Raw genomic sequence first — 21812 nt, forward strand, 5'->3', positions numbered from 1 at the left:
AGGTTTTTTCCTCTTGCCAGATTGGACAATTTGGGGCCCTTATTTTCACAAAAAAAAAATCTTTCAACCATGCCAAGGTCCTCTTCTTCCTTTGAAACTCTGATGACGTGAACATTAGATCTTTGTTATAGTCCTACATGGAACCAAAGTCCTAGTAATTTTTTTTTTTTACTATGTTTCTCTTTGTTCTAAAGGAGTATTTTCTTCTTATCTGCCCTAAAACTCAGATCTTTTTTATCTGTATCCTCCATTTTGCTGTTGAGCCCCTCTGTTGAGTTCTTTACTTTGGTGATTATATTTCTCAGTTTCAAAGTTTCTACTTCTTTTTTTATAACATCTATTTCTTTTCTAAGTTTTTTTTCTTTGCTGAGAATTTCTATTTTTAAAAAATTTGTTTAGACTGTGTTTGTAATTACTTATTGAAATTCATGTTTTAAATTTATTGTGAGGCTCTCTTTCTGGTGGCAGAGTCTGGTAGAGACAGCATGCACAAATGGCACTTCACAAGAAGAAAAAGAAGGAAGAACAGGTCATTAACCTCACTCTGCAGGTGGCCCAAGGAGAGAATGTACTGAGTGTCTGCCACATCTTTGCTTTGCATCATTCAGCAACACCTTTGTCTACATCACTCATCTTTCTGGAAAGGAAACTTCCTATCATGTGACTGGTGGAATGAAGGTGAAGGCTGATGAGATGAATTCTGTCCATATGCTACCATGTTTGCTGCCCGGGATGTGGCCCAGAGGTGCATGGGGCTGGACATCACTGCCTTACATACCAAGAACTAGGACACGGGTGGAAACAGGACCAAGACCTCAGGACCTGGGGCCCAATCAGTCCTCAGGACCCTTGCTCACTTGGGTATGAAGATTGGTTGGATTGAGGATGTCACCCCCATCCTCTCTGACCACCTGCAAGAAGGGAAGTTGCAGTGGATGACCATCACCTGTGAACAGGACTCCTCAAACTATTTTCTGTTAATGAATTGTCTTTGTGTTTATATATATATATATATATATATATATATATATATATATATATATATATAAAATATACACAATAAATATCTATTACATGTTAAAATATTAATGTATTTTAATATTTTAATAATATATTATAAATATAATAAAAAATAAAATCACTGTGAGAGCATTCTGATATCTGTACCATCTCAGTGTTGGCTTCTGTTTGGTTGCCTTTTTCCACTCCAGTGAAATCTTCCTGGTTCTTGCTATGATGAGTGTTATTCAATTGAACCATGTGTGCTTTAAGTATTATATTATGAGTCTGTATCTTATTTAAGTCTTGCATTTTTAGCAGGCATCCTGTAACACCCCTTTGAAGAAGGAAGGAAGGTGTCACCTGTTACTGCCATGTTTTCCACCTAGCCTCTGTAAGGATGGACAGAAAGTGCTCTTCATTACTGCTGCCCATAAAGTTTCTTTCATACTGTGGGGTGGCCTCACTACCACTTACTGACCCCACCCCCAGCAAGAGAGGGAAGTAGAATCATTCGTTACCCCATGTGGTATCCATTGACTCTGCAGGTTAGGGGTGAAGCGCCCAAGTGTCCACTCAGCCCTCACTGAAAATAGTGGGGTGGGATCACCTTGTTGCAGACTGGCAGGGTGAGTGTCTGGGCCTTTGCCAGCAGGGAGGTACATGGGGGGGATGGGACCAGTTTCTGTATGTGGGTTTGGCTGGAACAAAGCAAATATTACCTAAAGAGTTTTTGTTTGTTTGTTTGTTTGTTTGTTGCCAGAGTGCCATTCCCTTGATCCTTTGCCTAGAGACAGCCCATTTCCATAGACTTTTTTATTCCATTCATTGGCATTTCCAGGTTGTCAATTTCTCTGAGATACATGAAACAACACAAAAACCCAGCTCCCAAGGTCCCTAGCCAGTCCCTCCATCTTTCAGAGTCTTTGAATATCTATTTTACATACAGAGTCCAGTATTTTAATCTATAGTTAGCAGGAGGAATAGCAAAAGTATATCTACTCCATCTTTCTAGAAGCAGACTTGGATTCTACAGAATTGAATTGTCTTGTACAACATTACCCTTATACCCTTATAGTCTGCTCTGTAATTGCCTGATATGGAATTTTTCCTTAATAAGCATAAACATAAAACAAGAAAAAATAAAAGTCACAAAAAATAAAAACAAAAAAGTAAGGATTGGGCTGGCAGAGTGACTCAAGTGGTAGAGCATGTGCCTAGCAAGTGTGAGGCCCTGAGTTCAAACCCCAGTACCACCAAAAATAAATAAATAAATAAAAACTTAAAAAAATAGGGATAAACATAATTTGCCCACATCTTCAACAACATATCATCTTGTATGCATTTCTTCTCTTTTCACATGTTTAGCTTCAAACAGAAATGCTTGAGAATGTACAAAAGTATCCATAACTTGAGTGCCCATTGTGGATTTTTAATAGTCAAACAGAATTTTATTTAAACATCTATCAATACAGAATTTGTATTTTACTTTCACACAAGGGAACACTATGCAACTACTAAAAAAGGAAAAATAAATCTATGTATTACAAAAGCCTAGAATTATTGCAAAGGAGTAAAAGCAACTGAATTGCATACCACTTTTTAAAATATCGTGATTTTTTTCATTTTGAATTTTAAAAATACCTTTAAAAACAAATAAGCGATGTTTGAGCCAATGAAATAAAAAACAATTAGTTTTTCAAATGGCTATATTCTGAAAGTTATTTCTATAGCTTCTCTCATTTGCTCTTTACAATAAATGTGCTCAGAGCAAGGCATGGTTCACAAAAAACTTCTAATCCAAAACAGTTTCTAGATACCACACGATTTTCTATAAATTTCCAGAGTTCTAGATGCAATATTTTCCTCTTTAAGGCCACCTATCTGAAAGCCTAGGAAATGGAAAGAGGCCTAGGATGTAAGATAAACAAATGCAACACTGTATAGAAAACTAAAACTTGGAAACTTGTGCTCTGTAAGGTCTCAGAATAAATTTTCAACAAACAGGTGTTTCTCCTTTTCCATCTGCTCTATGTACATAACAGAAAAACAACCTTAAAGTTATAATCACAAGGAGGTCTATGACATATGACTTTTCTACTTCAAAGAAGTCTAATAATAACACATGCAGAGGAATATAGGGCCCTGAGCAGAGTAAACAAACACTTCTCTCTCCAGAGAGAGATCAGATGAGCCCACTTATGTCAGATCTCTCCCAGAATTCCATTGTTGTCTCTCCAAACAGGCCTTAAGGAAAAACCACTGAATCTGGGATCGGGAGCTTTTCTCAAACGTGTTTCCTTTAAAAACATAGGGAAACAGGATTTTTGGCCACAGGAGGTCAAGGTCAGCAATCTAACAGAATTGGTCCTTTTGAACTTCCTTTCTAAGAAACACATTATGTTATCTGATGAAAGCTGTTACATTGAAAATGTCTATTAACACTAGCCCTGATCAATTACCTTCATCTTACAATGAATGATTTCAGGAAGCACACTTATTAAAACTCACAAATCAGTTTGATGATACCAAAATGCATTTTTTCCAAGATCAGGTGAACAGTGTAAGTTCTATAAAGAGTGGGCCAATATTTCATTATTTGTTGGTGTGCCCCACCAAGAAATGTACAGTGTTCACACACAGTAAGTGATCAATACTTATTTTATAAGTACGTATATTTTTAACAATTGAAGAAAAAGAAACATGGAAAAAAACACAGAATTAAAAATGTAAACTAATGCAAATATGACACTCAAACTGGCTTTTTGGAGTTTATATTGCCTTCAGAGATTTAATTTTATATGGAATTATTCGAAAATATGGCCGCCCTACCAAATAAAGTAGAAATGCATTTTTCACTAGCATTATTTGAGCACCTTTGTCTTAGATTCGTGCAATACCTTTTGAGAATTTTAAAGAGAATTTCTGATAAATTATATTACAGAATGTTCCACATTATCATCTCCATTATAAAGATGGGAAAATTGAGACGAGTTTTACCTCAAGGCAACAGAGAAGGACTGTCATCTAACCTTTATCACCATAAATGGCACTCTCATTTTTGCAGAAGGCAGCCTCTGAAGCTCCCATCTCAGTAAAGGGGCTTGGGTAGGCTCTTTGTACAGTGTTCACTCCCTGATCACTTTCAGCTGTCCTTTGACCTGCTCGCTCCCTGATCCTGAAAGGTCCTCAGCTTTGGTTTAATTTCTAAATTAGAAACCCAAAGAAGAAAACACATTAAGTTGGGGAGGTAGACATTTTATCATACTGTCAGGTTTTCCTTCCATCTGATGACCACCTTTTCAGTTGACATTGCCCACTTCCTGTCCAGAAGGAGAATGTTCAAGGAAAATGTCTGCAACACATTTCCTCTTGCTTTAAACTGAATCATGAGAACCCATAAAGATTTCAGATTCTCCACCAGAAAATGAGAATTCCTGGATATTGTTGCAATTCTAAATTAGGAAGTAAGAAGCATTAAACAACAGAATAGTTTGTTTACATGAAAAACCACAGTATTGTTACTCATCACTTAGCATAAAACTTGGTTGGCCTTTTTCCATTTAATATAAGGAAGCCTCTAGTTTCTCTTTTTAAAGACTCTTTTCAGTAAGAATCAATTTGGGATCTGTTGAATAAAAAAGAGGAGGGGGGACATCATCTGCCATCAACATATATTTAGAGATTATAATGAGATGAGAAGTAATTGACTGTTATGCTTCTCTTAAGTAATTTTGCTTTTAATGCTTGAAACAGAAAACCCAGTGCAGAGTCACATTTTGTCTTATTTAAGACTAGTTAAAATATCTTTGAGAGATGTGAAAAGTGTATAAGCAGCGATGATTCCCAAATGGGACCAAATGCTAAAAGAGTAATAAGTATCAGTGACACAGGACTGTCTCGTGTAATGGTCACATGTACCCCACCCTACCATGTTAGGAGGCAAATATTCTCTGGACCTCAGGAGCACTAGCCCCAGTCCTGGCCCATGGCTGTCCATGGGCCAAACACAGCCAGCAGCCTAACAGGAAGTTCTGCTCCATGTAAGGGCTCTCACTTCCTCTCCTGTCAAGACTCACAAGTCCCACCAGCAGCATGTGGAGTTTGAGTTTCCAGGAAATGTAGGATCAGGTTAATGCATGAATGCTATGGGTAATGTGAAACTTTTGTTAGCCATGAAAATATTATACCTACCCCTTTCCTAGTACAGTGTGTTGTACATGGCAATAACTCAATAAAGGTATATCCAGTCAAGTAAATAGAATTATGTAAGATAATATTCTATTCGCTTTTTGTTAGAATTTCTGATAATACCTGTATTTGGAGAGTTTGTCTTCATGTAACATTCTGCTTAGAGAACAACTGTATTCTCTTAACTTACAAGCTAAGTTTTATTTCAAAAGAAAATCCATGGCTTGAATTCTAGAGTTTTACAACTTTAATGAACTAAAATTTAATGTTGTCCAGTAATTTCTAATAGGAAACTATAGACCACTGCCTCACTGACTAATAATCAATTCCCCAGAGTGCTACTGGAAAATGCAGATTCTTTTCCTATTACCTGGAGAGACTGAGAGTTGGTATTGTGACCATCAGCTCAGGTACTTGAGAAAGGAAGGCTTCAGGATGACTCCAGCCTCAGCCACCTTTTGCTTCCCTGCATAAGAAACCTAGAAACCTTCTCTGCAGGAAGTCACTGGGCTCTATCAACCTCCAGAACTGTGAAAGATACTAATAATAAATGATTATTTTATGTCAGTAATATTAAATATATGCACACATGTGTTCCTAGTTTCATTCAATGACTAAGGCCTTAGGGTGGACACCGTGAAAGGAGGTATGTCTCAAGGTTCTATATTTTTCACAAATTCTTTGGGTAATTTGGGTTTGGGGACTTTGTTGTTGTGTTGTGTTTTGAGTGGTTCTGGGGATCAAATCCATATGTTCTACCACTGAGCTCTATCTCCAGGTCCTCTCAGGTGCTTTGAGTAGCCAGGTCTAGAAACAACCAATAATCTCTTAAGTCTTTGTTTTAAAAATAAGATTCCATACTTTTCCCCTTCTGGTCCTGTGACTGGTCAATGTCAGGGCACTGCAGATCCCAGTAGGCACGACTTCTGGTGTGGTTTAGTTTCTGGTACCCAGAAGCATAAAATCTGAGGGTAGGAGTGAAACTCAATGATGTGTTGGCTTACATGTTCACCCACTTACTCATCTTCCCCTCCTCAGTCCAGGGTTCTAGCATCAAGAACTACTGCTTAAGTGTAAGTTGAATTTTCATGGCTTGAATCTTAAATGTCCCCAAAAGGGCCAGGTGTAAAGACTTGGTCCCCAGCCTGTGGCGCTGTTGGCAGGTGGTGGAACCTTAAAAAGGTAGAGCCTAGTGGGAAGGAATTAGGCCATTGGAAGTGTGCCTTGTAAGGGATATTGGGGCCCTGTCCTCTCTTTCTTTCTCTCTCTCTCATTCCTTGTTTCTTGGTCTCCATCAAGGAACAGCTTTTTTCTACCACAAGGTCTCTGCCATGATGTTCTTCTGCCTTGCCAAGGTCCACAGCAATGGGGCCAAGCAACCAAGAGCTGGAACCTCTAAAACTATGATCCAAAATACACTTTTCCACCTTTTAAGTTTGATTTATCTGAAGTATTTTGTCACAGTGACAGAAAGCTGCCTAAACACTGAGGATGAAGTTCAGAAAGGTGGGTGATTTGAACAAGGAAACTACACTGAAATTTTCTGCAAGTTTCACTCATTGTCAATCAAATTTGACAAGCAGCAGCTTTCAGATCATTTTTCAGATTAATTCTGTCCTATAAATTAAAAGCTTATTTAAAGACATTTACCAACAGTTAAGAGAAAGTGAAGATGGACACCCAAAGGAGATTTGCTGCCAGCCAAGCAGGAACAGCCCATGGTGCCCTATTCCATAGCTGCTTCCTCCTGGGTAAAAAGGCAAGGCTGCTGAGATGCCAGTCAACAACAGAACTTCCTACTTTACCTCAACTTTGCCTTAAGCAGCCATGTTCTTGTGTGTCATCCTGATATTGATACTCTGTCCCAAGACACAGGAGACCTGGGGGCCTCATTCTTCAAATACGTGAGGTCCTAGATGTGGATAAAAAGCAGTTACTGTCTATTTCTAGTAGACACAGACTAGTTAAGTAAGAAATAGCACTTCTACTTGAAGGCAACAGAGTGAAGAGATCGTGAAAACTTTCCAAGCCAGAAACCAAGAAAATTTGGAAGGCCCTTTATTGGGACATTTATGCACTGGGAAAAGTTGCTAAAGAGCTGAGCTACAGTTTTGAAGGACTCCCAGGTCCAGTCCATTCTGGCCCTAGTGAACATCTCTCACAGCTACCATGCATTGGGCTGGACCACAAAGAGTTACACTGCAAAATGAAGATAATCTGAAGGGCCCGTGGGCACTCAAGGAGCTATGGTCCAAACCATCTTAGTGCCTGCAATTGAGTTAAAATTGTCTCATGGTGCTGGTTTCCAGGGGGATTTGAATAAGAAACATAAACTGCTCTGAAGCAAAAAAATTTAGACTGAAAATTATTTCTACAAAGTATCTTGCAAATATAGCACAGGGCTATGGACATAATTCAAAAATTTGACAAAGAAAGTAGCAAAAATTATCAAAAGAAATCTCCTGATTGGAAACCTTAACATTGCTATCTTAATTTGTGGAAATAAAGAACAAGTCAAATGAAAAACAAAAAAAATACTAACCTTACCAACACTAGTGTTGATGTGCTGTCAAGGCAGTCCATATTAAATACAAAATTACAGGGGAGTTGGCATGTAACCAACATAGTAAGTGCTTAAATAGCATGTGCCAGATCCTGGGTTCTGTCCCCAGCACTAGAGAAAAAGACAGATGATAGATAATAGATAGATAGATAGATAGATGATTGATAGATGATAGGTAGATGATAGATGATAGATAGATATATGATAGATGATTAGATAGATAGATAGAAGCTCTCAAGCCATAAGCATTTTAAGAATAAAAAGATGGAAAATATACATTATGTTAACACTAGTCAAAAGAAATCGGGAGAGACTATATAATACCAGACAAAGTAAATTTCAGAGGAAAAATATTACCAGGGATATAAAATGTCATTTCATAATGATAAAGGGGCTTATTCATCAAGTAAACATAAAATCCTAAATGCATATACACCTATTAGCAGAGTACTTCAAAATATATGAACCAGAACCTGATAAAATAGCAAGGAATAATAGATTAATCTGCAATTTCAGTAAGAGAGTTGACTATTTCTCTGGTAAACAGAAAAATCTTTGGAAATTTTTCCAGGTACTTGGAAATCACCAAATACATTTTTAAATAGCCTATAGACCAAAAAAGAAATCAAAATGGAAATTTAGAGGTATTTTAACTGAAAAATTAAAACACATTGTATCAGGATTTGTCAAAAGATCATTAATCAGTCCTTTGAAGAAACTCTACAGCACTGAGTGTTTATGTTAGAAAATAAAAAGTCCTCACCTCGGTGACTTCAGTTCTACCTTAGAAAGCTAGGAAGAAAAATTAGGCCTAAAGTAGACAGCAGAAAATTTAAAAATAGATCAATATCAATAATTTTTAAAATATTTTTAAAGTAATGAAATGAGAAACTGGTTCCTTGAGATCAATAAAATTAATAAACTCTCCAAACTGATTTAAAAAAAAAAAGACACAACTTGCCAATATCAGCAATAAGAGCAGTGATATCACCACAGATTCTACTATGAAAAGTAATAAGGTCATATTGGAAACAACCATTGCCAATCCATTTGGCAACTCAGATGAAGCTGATAAATGTCTTGAAAGATACAAGTAACTAACGCTCACTCAAGAAGAAATGATTACTAAACAGCCCCAAGTTTTGTGTAGAAATTGAAATTGTAGTTAGAAAACTTCCCACAAAAAAAGAAGTAGAGAAATAAATTATCTTCACTAATGAATTCTACCAAAACTTTTAAGGAAAAATAACACAAATTCTATGTAAAATCTCCCAGCATTACCTTGATAGCAAAATCAGAAAACCACATAACAAAATGATGAGACTACAGAGCAAATATCCCTTATAGATGTAGATGCAAATATTCTAAACAAGTTTTAGCAAATTGAATCCAACAACATATTAAAATGTCATCATGAATAATAAAATAAAATAAAATAAAATGTCATCATGCCCAAATGAAGCTTATATTACACAGGACTGCCTTAACATTTAACTTTAATCCGTAATGTTACAAAACTAACAAGAATATTGTTTATTTCAACAGATATCAAAAATTTTTGACAAAATTCACCACTTGTTCCTGATATAAACTCTCAGCAAACTAAGGTTACAAGAAGACATTCTTAATCTTTCATAAAATGTCTTTTTACAAAAAACCTGCAACTGACATCATACTTAATGGTAAAAGTCTGAATGCTTTTCCCATACGATCATAAACAGGACAGTTATATTTGCTCACTGCTTCCATTCAGCATTATACTAGTAGCTCTAACCAATCCGGTCAGGCAAAAAACATAAATAAAAAGCATCCAGATGAATGAAAAAGAAGTACAACTATCTTTATTCATAAGCGACAGAATCATGTATGTACACAATCTGACAGAACTTAAGAAAAGATAAGACAACTAATACATGAGTTTGACAAAATTTCAAGTTACAAAATCAAAATACAAAAACTAACTGCAGTAGAAAATCAGAAATTTAAAATAAAAAAGAAACACATTGACATCATTTCATTAAAAAGCATTAAATACTTTGGGACAAATCTGCTAACTGATATGAAAAACCTCTACTCACTTAAACACCAAAATTTTACCAGGAGTAAAGAAGACCATAACTGATGGGAGATGCATTTTGTTCATGGACAGGAAGACACAGTATAGTTAAAGTGCCCATTTTTTGCAAATTGATCTATAAATTGATGTGATCCTAGTCTAAACCCTGGATGGTATTTTTGCAGAAATTTACAAGTTCATTCTAAAACTCATGAGGAAATTCAGAGCATTTATAATAGCTAAAATATCTCTGAGAAAGAAGAACAAAATTAGAAGACTAACACTATCTGAGTTCAGTGCATATTACAAATTTTCATTAATCAAAACAGCACGGTATCATTGCAAAGGTAGACAAATAGCTTAATGGAACAGAATCGATAATCCAGGGACAAAACCACACATGTATGTATTTATGATAAATGCACAAAGGCAATTCAGTAGAAAAAGAGCATCTTCAACTAGTGGTGCTAGAACAGTTTGATGCCCATGTATAAAGAAATAAACCCTGATCTTTACTTAACACAATATATTAAAAAAAAAATAGCACAAAATGAATAATATACCAAAATGTGTCTCCAAAAACTATAAAACTTCTAGATGAAAACATGGAAAAAATCTGCATGACTTTTATCAAAGCTTTATCAACTCCAACATTAAAAATCAATAGCAAATTAATAAGCTGTACCTTTTCAAAATTTAACACTTCTGCTCCTCCAAAGACATGGTTAAGATAAAGAAAAGAAAATCTAGACTAAGAGGCAATCTTTACGAAGCAGATAGCTGAGAAACGACTTGTATGTGAAATATATAACTCAACAAATAGAAAAATTTTAAAAATTTTAAATGGGTAAATATTTGAAAAGCCACTTCACCAAAGATGACATATAGATGGCACGTAATCACATCATTAGTCACTAGACAAATGCTAAGAAAAATCATGATGATTGCTGGGAATGTAAACTTATATTACCAAATGGAAAACTGCATGAGGTTCCTTGAAAACTACCGCATGATCAGCAATTCCACTGCTGCATATTAACTGAAATGATTTGAAGGTGATGTATGAAAAGATGTCTGCACTCCCCTGTTCATTGCCTCACTATTCGCAAAAGTTGAGATGTGCAAGCAACCTCGGTGTCCATCAACAGATAGATGAATGGAATACATGCACAATGAAATACTATCCAGCATTGAAAAAGACGTTCTGTCACTTGTGACAACATGGAGGGAATGAGAGAACACTATACTAAGTAAAATAAGTCAGATACAGAAGGACAAAAACTGCGTGGTCTCACATAGGAGGAATCTGAAACAACCAAACTCAAAGAAGCAGAGCACAGAGCAGAGGTTACCAGAGGTCAGGCAGACACAGGGAGTCATGGGGGAGGTGGTGGTCAAAGAATACAAAGTCTTGGGGTTGGAGATTTAGCTCAGTGGAAGAGCGCTTGCCTGGCAAGTGTAAGGCCCTGAGTTCGGTCCCCAGCACCGGAAAAAAAAGGAAAAAAAAAAAAAAAAGAATACAAAGTCTTAATTAGCAAAAGAAATACATTTTTCATTGAAATATATTTCTTTGAATAGTAAGTATGGTAAGCAATGTATTATATACCTCAAAATTACCAAGAGTAAATTTCAAGTGTTTTCACCACAAAAAAATAAGTATCTGAAGATATGGATATATTAATTAGCTTGAAATAATTATCCCTCTTCATAGTCATAAATCATAACATTACTTTGTACCCACACATATACAATTTAAAATGAGTGCCACTAATATAACTATTAGAACAGCTAGGAAGATGAAAATTCAAACATCTAACCTCACAAAATATTAGTAGAGTTATCGAGGACTGGAACTCATAAACTGAGGGTAGAAATTTAAAAATGGTGTAACCACTTCAGAAAACAGTTTGTTAGGTTCTTACATGCCATCTTCTGGCCCAGCTACTCATTCCTAGACACTGAACCTAGAGAAAAGAAAATAGAGATCTATACAAAGATCTGTACACCTTGCTCATAGCAGCTTTATTTGTAATAGCTCCAAAATGGAATCGACCCTAAGTCTAAGAATAGATGAGTGGGCAAATTATGGTTAGCCCACATAATGAAATACTATTCGGCAATAAAAAAAGAACAGACTACCCATATATGCAACTATCTGCATGAATCTCAAGTAATCTAGACCAAAAATAATGTATACTGTATTATTCCTTTTATATAAAACTCTAAAAATTACAAATTTATCAATAGTAATAGCATACCACTGGTTGCTCAGAGATGAAGGAGAAGGAAAGTAGGAAGGATTGAAAAGAAACACACAGAAACATCTGGGTTGTATGCACAATCTGACTTTCATGATTGTGGTAATAACTTCACAGCAGTCTGCATATTTCAGACTTATCAAATGGTGCACTTTAAATATGTATAGCTAATTGTACTTCTGCTATTCTTAATACAACTGTTTAAAATTTTTAAGATGTAGCCGGGCACCAGTGGCTCACACCTGTAATCCCAACTACTCCAGAGGCAGAGATCAGGAGGATCACGGTTCGAAGCCAGCTCAGGCAAATAGTTCATGAGGTCTATCTTGAAAAACACCATCACAAAAAAGGTCACAGTGTGGGCCCTGAGTTCAAACCCCAGAATTTTTAAGATGTAATTTTCCTCTCCAAACGCAAGACATATTTCCCATTTGCTTGAATCCTTTTTTGTTTCCTCAAATAGTATTTATTCTTCAGATGGTCCCCACATATTTCTTATAAAGTCCATTCTTATATATTTTTAGATGTTTATAACTGAGATCTGTCCATTAGATTTTCAGGTTGGCTTTGGTTTGTTGATAAGAAAGCTTTTTATTTTTGTTATAACTAGAATTAATAGCATAAAGAAACACTTTTATTTGGCACCATATGGTTGCTATTTTCCCCTTATGGTTTAAATAGTGAAATATTATGATGTCTTATTTAGAAAAATTATCACCAAAAAAAAAAAGGCAGACAAGGGAAAAACTAAACAGATAAGAAAAATTTAGAAGTATAGTGACCACTGGTCAATAAACAAAACTAAGGATTTCATACAGAACTCTCCTGACGGCCTCTCCTTGCTAAGGGCTTTAATACTTGGGTGGCACCCATCAAAGTCAACTGACTGAAGCCATACAAGACTGCAGGCCAACACCTACTTTTTTCAGGAATGTTTAAGGGACTTTAAGCATGTTTCAAAAATATTCTCATGATATGACACAGGACATAGCTACGACCAGAGCCCTGTCACCAAGCCCCATAAAATAACTTACACAGGAACCTGAGATTTGAGCACCTCATGAGAGAAATGTTACACTGAGGCTTGTGATTAAATAGAGCGTCAAATAGGGAAGGATGCCAGTCTCGTAAGCAGGAAGTGCTGCAGAGTCTATAAAGAGTCTACAAACAGCATGGAGACAGGGGCAATTAACGTAACCAGGACGGACTAGGGTGGCTCAGTGTAGGGCACTTGCCTTGCATGCATGAACCCCTGGGTTTGATCTCCAGCACCATCAAATGTATATATAACCAGGAGCTGAGTAACAAGCCAAAGAAGAGTTCTCAAAACCTAGGGACAATGGTGGGGTAGAGGGACAGGGGGAGAAATGACCCAAATAATGTACGCATATGTGAATAAATGAATAAAAAAAAATACATAGGGACAATGAGTGGGGAGAGTCGAGAAGTGAGAAATTATGGCAAGCAGCCTTTCCATAACAAGGCAAAGCGTCTCACCTTTGACCCTGCTGAGCCTTGGTCATATCCCAGTAGCACCTGCATGTCTCACTGTCTGCAACATCATTTGCTAGGGACCAGCATTTGTACTACTCCAACTCCTAGGGCGGTGACTGGTACATAGTAGATATTTAAATTTTTCACTTCATATCATGACAGATTTGGGGTGGCAAGTAACTCAGTATGAATAAAGTAAAACAAGGATGTGTTACTATGTTTCCAAACAAAGAATACTGAAGGAAGGCAGAGGTGGGAATAGAAAGGAGGAAGATAATCCGTTCAGGACATCTAGGCCAGAGGGTGGGGCTTGGAAAGGAGGCCCAGGGGAAGAGAGCATAGCTGCATCTACCTGAGGCTGCATGATACTCAACCTGGATCAAAACCAGAAGAGTGATCCACCCACTTTCTCTGTTCCTATATTCATGTGTTCATTTAACAAATGCAGTCATGTGCAGTTTAATGACCAGGACATGCTCTGAGAATTTCATAGTTGGTGACTTTATCATTGTGTGGACATCATAGAGTGCACTTACACAAACCAAGATATTTATGTCACTAGACAATAATCTTATGCACACCATCGTATATGTATGTAGTCTGTTGTTGACTGATGTGTCCTTATGCAGCACACTCTGTGTTTATTGAAGGCCTATTGTGTGCAATACCCTATCCTCAAACTTAACATACTAATCCAAATAGACATTAACAACTGCCCTCACACACATTACTTCCTGCTTCAGACAGAAAAAAAAACCAATTAATGTCAATATATTCACTGGTCTGAAGTTCTAAAAAGACATATAAAAGAAGAATGCCTTTCAATTGTGCTGAATTAGGGAGAGGGAGATTGGGGGTTGGGGGCTGAGATAATGGGAATTTGTGGAGCAGAGAGGCCAAGGGGAAAATGCAGAAGAAAGAGTTCCAGAAACCTGCACCCCTGAGGCTGCCTTTTAGTCTGCACATGTGTTGGAATCAAAAATTCAACAAGCGACTGGAAGGGCAGCAACTCTGGGACTTGTCAAGAGAACAGCGCTCACAGAGCAGGTGGAGGCTCACTGATCACAAGGGAATTCTGTCTCTGACACAGCTGAATTCCTTTGCACTTTTGCTTTTCTTATAAACTCAGAGCTTACATGTCTGTCCTCAGCTGTGCTTCTGAGAAAGTTTGTCTCTTTCACAGGGCAGTGCTCTTGGTTGGACTCAGTCTGGACTTTAGCCACCACTTCTGGATTTGTTCTTTCAGCAATCCTCGGCCTTCTACAGTCTCCTCACATCAGCCCTCTGGCTCTAGGACAAGCTGACAGGCAGGAGATCCTGGAGTGTTCAGAAGCTGGGACGAGGAGGGCATGGGACTGAATCCTTGGGTGCAGGAAGTAATGGCTGGTCATAAGGAAAGAGAAGCAGTCCACCAACGTCAGAAGGACTGCAGTAGGCTTAAAGGGACAGGAATACTTGTGACATGTGAGGGCAAGAAAACAGAAGAGTAGAGGGATTGCACAAGCAAGAGCTGAGTGAGGTGACTAGAGGAGAAGCCTCCAGGGCTTAGCCCCAAGGCACCCTCTGCCCAAGACACACATTTGGTGGGTAGAAACTGGCTGGAAAACCACATTTGGTAAAGCTAGTGACATTAGGTAAGTTTGGAACATGACACTACTTCCCAGAGCTCTTTGTGGATTGGAATATGTCACCACAGGAAAGTGTCTAACATACGCTGAATGCTTCAGATACCCTAAATGCTCAGAAATGATTTACTTCTGTCTTTCTCTTCCCCTGGAAATAACTATTCATGCCCAAGTACATTAAGAAGTGGGGGAGGGGAGTATTCAAAGTAATTTTTAAGCACTGAGGAAAAATATACAGCTTTATAAAACCAATTATTATGGTATTATCAGAACAATCTGTCTGGGCAGCCTCCTTAGGTTGTCTTGGAGAGATGATCGCTCTTCACATCTCAGTGTACAAGACCATGTGATGTGATGTCCAAGTGTGGCTCAAGAAACAACATTGATGTGACATCTGTGAGGGCCCCTCCCAGCTCAGTCCCTCCCTCAATCCCTTTAGCAGCCCACATTTTAAAATAAGGACCAGAGAGGCATTATCAAGGGACAGGGAGCCAATCCAAGCAGCCCTCAGAATGGGAAAGTTCACCCTCCAGGTCTCATCTGATGACCTTCTATTCTTCTATGTAATCCACAGTGACCACTGATTAGCACTGTCAGATTCCTGCGGAGAACTGGAATTTGGCATCAAGATTTTGCTAGGTTTTTAATCACTTTGAAGCCAAAGGCATCTTTGAAAATCTAAGGAGTATTTGAATCTTCTCTTCAGAAAATCTTACTCACAAAGAAACTTGACATGCAACTTGAGGGATTTCACTTTCTCTTAAAAGGCCATCCTCAGACTCTAGCACCTCAATGTCCAGCATGGCTGAGATTGTATAAATCCTAAAATCCAAGCTTGATCATTCCATGCCCAAGATCACAAAAGGAGACCCAGACAGAAAAAATTAAAGTACTACCCAAGAGAACTGAATGAAAGGGAGTATGATCTGAAGCTACAGCTCAGCCAACTCCATGGACACTTCTTTCTTCCTAGGACTTCTTGAAAAAAGGCATTTGAGTGTGACTTCTAAGGAAGTCCTCAAACCCATGGGAAATGATGAAAATCAGGCTCTCCCCATTGTCTCCTGCAACACCACAACAAAGCACAGATCTTATAAATAAACAGGGCTTACTCCAGATCCTTCTACCTGAAGAAGTTTTTTTTTTTTTACAGTACTGGGGTTTGAACTCAGGGCCTCACACTAGCTAGGCAGGTGGTGTACTACTTGAGCACTCCACCAGCCCTTTTTTGTGTTGGGTATTTTCGAGATAGGATTTCTCCAACTATTTGCCTGGACTGGTTTCAAACCTTGATCCTCCTGAACTCTGCCTCCTGAGTAGCTAAGATTATAGGCATGAGCCACCCGAAACCAGCCTGGAGAGGATTTTTAAGTGAAGCACCAACTTTAAATACCAGTCCTTCTATGAGCACATGATAAAAGCGAGAGCACACAAGGGAGGGGTGAGGATAGGTAAGACACCTAAAAAACTAGCTAGCATTTGTTGCCCTCAATGCAGAGAAACTAAAGCAGATACCTTAAAGCAACTGAGGCCAATAGGAAAAGGGGACCAGGAACTAGAGAAAAGGTTAGATCAAAAAGAATTAACCTAGAAGGTAACACCCACGCACAGGAAATCAATGTGAGTCAATGACCTGTGTAGCTATCCTTATCTCAACCAGCAAAACCCTTTGTTCCTTCCTTTTATTGCTTATACTCTCTCTACAACAAAATTAGAAATAAGGGCAAAATAGTTTCTGCTGGGTATTGAGGGGGGGGAGCGGGAGGGGGTGGAGTGGGTGGTAAGGGAGGGGGTGGGGGCAGGGGGGAGAAATGAACCAAGCCTTGTATGTACATATGAATAATAAAAGAAAAATGAAAAAAAAAAATACCAGTCCTTGATCTTAAACTGTTCAGAAGAAAGCAAAGAAGATAAAACTGTTTGAAATTTGTCCAGTGGAATAAATCTTAATGTTAAGATATTATTTTAATTAGGTTCATTACATAAGAGAAAGCCAATCTAACATCTTTCCTCAATGATTTTTCCACTTCAGTGTTTATTATCAGCCAACCCATTTCTACAGAGAGTTCCAAACATGATAGCTTTCACCACTTTAAAAGAAAACATCTTTTCCTCTACATGGAAGTCATTGAAAATTACTTTCAGATCGGTGTTCTTACTTGTCAAGCATTTATTCCTATGACAGGTCCTAAGACAACAAAGTCGTTTGAAAACCAGCCTATCAGGTTGATGTACACTACGGCCATTTTATATTTCTGCATTTTTGTCTAGTTCCCCCGTGACTTCTAGAACCATGTTTCCAAAAACATACTTGGCTGGTATTTACTGGTAACAGTAAAAGCAACTGGAAGCCGATAGTCTAACACAGGGATTCTGGCTGAGGAGCCTAAGAAACTGTATCTTTATAGTTTCTCCAGAGCTTGGAACTACTGCCCCACGGTATTTGTACATTTACACCCCATTCCAGAGCTATCTTCTTATGCCCACATTTCCCACGTTACTACCCTCGCTCTCAACAGAAGCCTCCTTTCTACTTCATGTTCAAAGCTCACATCATTAAGCTTGAGCTCCTAAAATATCCTCGTCACCGTCCCAACATATCACATTCCAGATGTGTCACTCACTGCCTCTTTTTCCTCCTGATCTGCTCTAAAATGTCAGGAGCACATGTGTATTTCCTCCTTCCTCCCTTACAATGCCTTACCTAAATTCTGCCAGTTACATCCTGTGTCAAGAAGAGGTCATCCTGGGTTGAGAACTAGAGCTTATTTCTTGTCCCTTGTCTACAACCTTGTCAAGACAACCTTGTCAAGACCCTTGTGAAGAAGAGTTAGGAACACCATAGGGCTGGAGATATATGAGTAGAACAGATTTGAGATCCAATTTGAATCTAAAAATAAGCTAGAAATGACAACAAGTATATTCAGAGTTTTAAAAGAAGAAGGAGCTGGGTACCGGTGGCTCACACCTGTAATCCTAGCTACTCAGGAGGCAGAGATCAGGAGGACCTTGGTTCAAAGCCAGCCCAGGCAAACAGTTCATGAGACCCTATCTCCAAAAACCCTTCATGAAAAAAATAAAATAAGGCTGGTAGAGTGGTTCAAGGTGAAGGCCTTGAGTTCTGAGATACAGAACAGTGACTGAAAGTTCTTGTGCCACAGGGAGGGGATGGAGGTAGCTGAGTGAGGACTTCTTGAAGCTGGGACAAAAATAGCAGACATCCCCTGGAGAGGAAAGCAAATGCTGCAACCAAGGATGCAGCAAGGAGACAAGCCCTTGAAGACACCAACAGAGAAGCCAACCCCTGTACCATGCCTTGTGGCTTCCCGAGCCCAGAGAGAAGGGGGAGGGGAAATCTTAAATCCACAGGATTTACCCAGCAGAGACAGGGTTTGGCACAAGAAGCAAACGAGCTATCAAGATGCCATGGGTGGAAATGGGGGCTATGAGTTAAGTTGAGCTCAGAAGTAAACAAGGTCCCATTTCTGCACTGCCAAGTGGTGTGGACTGTGAAATGGGAAATCCGCTCCATTGACAGGAAAGTAGTTATATATCTCTGCCGTCATAATTTCTGGATGACGCACAGTAATGGCAATGGAGTGGTAAATCAAATAAAGTAAGTGTCTGCAGTGGAACGCGATGGATTCCGATCCTGGGCCCACTATTAATTACCTGAGCATTGCTTTCTTCGTTGCTGTAACTCAGACAGTAGCACTTATTTCACACAGTATAGCACCTAACACATAAATCGTGATGGGCCAGACATCGAACTATCATACTTGCATCAACACATCGAACTTTCTCATCAACTCTGAGACAGCCACTATTATCCTTAGTTATCCAGATGAAGAAGCTGAAGGAAAAAAGCATTGAGTGCACAGGATGTGCCCAGCATTGTATTAGATGCTCTGTGTACACGTGACCCTTCTATTCCCGCCCACTCCACAGGGAAGGCTGTAAGTACACAGAGTGGGACTACAATAGATTTCAAATCACTGCAAGGCCACTTATGACTTTTAAGCTACTACTCAAATTCCACTGTTTTATACTTCACTACTAAAAATCCTTCTTCTTGGAAATAGTATGTCTCATGTGGAATCCTGTTTTATTTTCACTTCTTTGTTTTTCTTCCCCGTATCCATCCAGTCTTCTTGTGATTGTGCCTGGTTTTTCTCTGGGAGATCATCTCCCCCAACTGTCAGTCCACATCTTTTCCCAGGAGACTCAGCCCCAATCAGAGAAGCCATTCCTCAGCTCAGTGCTTGGTTCAGTGGTCAGCTTGTGACCAGAGTCCATAAGAATTTTACTGGACCCTCCAGGAGAGGGGTGGGCAGTTGTTTCCCTTGGATTTGAATCTCATACCCTGCAAGCACTGGAGCCATTTCAGTCATCTTACTTCCATGTGGGATCTAAAAACTGGTTACCTCCAAGGGAACAAAGCCAGTGAAAAAAATGGAGTCAAATTTGATCCTGAGATCACCATTGAATCCCTAGATCCAGCCATGTCTCACACTCACATTCTTTCTAAGCATTTTTGTGTGTGAGACACTAAGATGATTGTTGCTTAAGCAAATTTGGGTTGGAATTTGTTACATGGAATCAAAAGTATCCCTAAAGCTATAAATTATAACATTCAAATATTATAGAATACGAAAGCTGGGTAGTGGGGCAGATAAAGAAGAGGGAAGAAGAATGCTTGGCTATGAGGAAACTGAGTCATAGAATCTAGGGGATGTGTGATTGGTAGTAGAACTACCAATCTGGGAGACTTGGTCTGTCATCAGTAAAGAGAAATCAGTCATTTTGCTGAAAATAATTATCTGATCAAAAAGCAATCAAGCCAATACCTAGTCTTAGGTCCTAGAAAGAACTCTAGGACTCTAGAGTCCTAGAGTCCTTCAGGTGGAAAGTCTGACTCCTATTCTACAAGAAGATTTGGAAACCGAAGATGTGGTCCAGATACCCAGAGGCACAGGGCAGGAAGCCTTCTGCCTAGGTCTTCCTAGGGAACACAGACCACCTTTATTAGGGCCTTGGTCAGTTTATATGATTTTTCTTCCACAATGGTGTAATTCTGTTGCAAGATTTCAAAGGGAAAAACCATGCTGCTTAAGGGGCCACAGTCAACCTGAGCTACTCAGCAAGGAGACTCAGCTCTCCCTGTGACAGACAGGGGCAGGTGTGGTATTGTCTTCTGAAAGAAATCAGTACGGGCTGAGGATGCTGCATCTGATTGTTCAAGACCAGAATTATTCATGATTTCAGGATTTTTCACATTTTAGAACATTTCCATGTACATAGAGAACTGTGTAGGATATGAGTCCTAAGTATAAATATGAAATTCATTTCTGCTTCACACACCTTATACACATTGCTGAATGTGATTTTATACAATAGTTTCACTGGACCTGTGTTTCGACTATGACCTATCACATGAGGTCAGGTGTGGAATTTTCCACCTGTGACATCATGCTAGCCCTCAAAAAGTTTGGACTTTGAATTTGGGATTTTTGGATTAGAGATGTTCAACCTGGAGCCTCCAACTACACATTAAAAATGCACACTTCTAAAGAGAAAAGAGAAGAAGAACACAGTGCAGGGGAGGGAAAAGAATGGGGGAGGGGAGAATTGGATTTTCTTTGCATTTATTACATTGCCACTCTAGGGCTGGGGTTATAAACCAGTGGCAGAGTGCTTACCTAGTCCATATGAGGCCTAGGGTTTGATCCCCAACACCACAAAGCCTGCCATACTCATCAAATTCAAGATAAAACAAAACTACAGTTTCAAATCTGTTTATTTGTGTTGTGTCCCCTTTGGCCGTCAATCTGATAAATAAAAGCACCAAGGCCCATTTTCATGTAATATCAAGGTGCAACCAGTGCTATAAAGTAGGTTGTCTTGCATCCTTTATCTCTGCCTAACAGAGGAGAAAATTCTATTTTAAACAGGATGTGTGCAGGACAAATTTTGTTTTTAAACTATAATAACAAGAAGCTTTAAAGCAAATCAGACACTATAAAGTAATTTTACAATGCCTTGGAAAGAGCCCAACACTGTGGGTTCTTAAATAGGTTTTCCCTGGTAAATGGAGCTGCCACCCTCTGCATGAACAATAAATCTATTCCCTTGATAACTCCAAGAAATACCCACCAACATGGATTTCAGTCTGATAAGAAAAAGAGTGGGAATATGTTCAGATCATTGCCTTGTTTTTAACTCATTGTACGATAGTTCTTCGTAAGAAGTGTTCACCAGGTGTGGTAGCACATGCCTGTAATCTCAGCACTTGAGGGGCTGAGGCAGGAGGATTGAGAGTGCAAGGCCAGCCTGGACTGCCTAGAGAGATGATGTCTCAAAAGAAACAAACACAAAAAGTGTTGCTTGAGTCTTCTACTCCCCTTCACCAGTGTTGCTATATACCTCGGGGGCCACTCTACCCAAATGGACTGATAGAGTAGTTAATACAGCATAAGATCTACCTGCTCCAGCTCCCATGCTTCTGCACACACTTTTTTCCTATATCTATAAGAATGCTAAAGCACTAATACACAGTTTACCACAGTGTACCTTACCTGCCCATGGCTTCATTTTTTTTTTCAAAATATGGAATGATTCTGCTTTGA

General features: G+C 38.7%; 1 pseudogene; it reads left to right on the plus strand.

The window, feature by feature from the left end:
• Positions 1-493: 493 nt before the first annotated feature.
• LOC109679178 (small ribosomal subunit protein uS11-like) lies at positions 494-14920 on the plus strand (annotated as a pseudogene).
• The last annotated feature ends 6892 nt before the right edge of the window (positions 14921-21812 follow it).

The sequence above is a fragment of the Castor canadensis genome, chromosome 3 (genome assembly GCF_047511655.1).
Source record: "Castor canadensis chromosome 3, mCasCan1.hap1v2, whole genome shotgun sequence".
In the NCBI taxonomy this organism is placed as follows: Eukaryota; Metazoa; Chordata; class Mammalia; order Rodentia; family Castoridae; genus Castor; species Castor canadensis.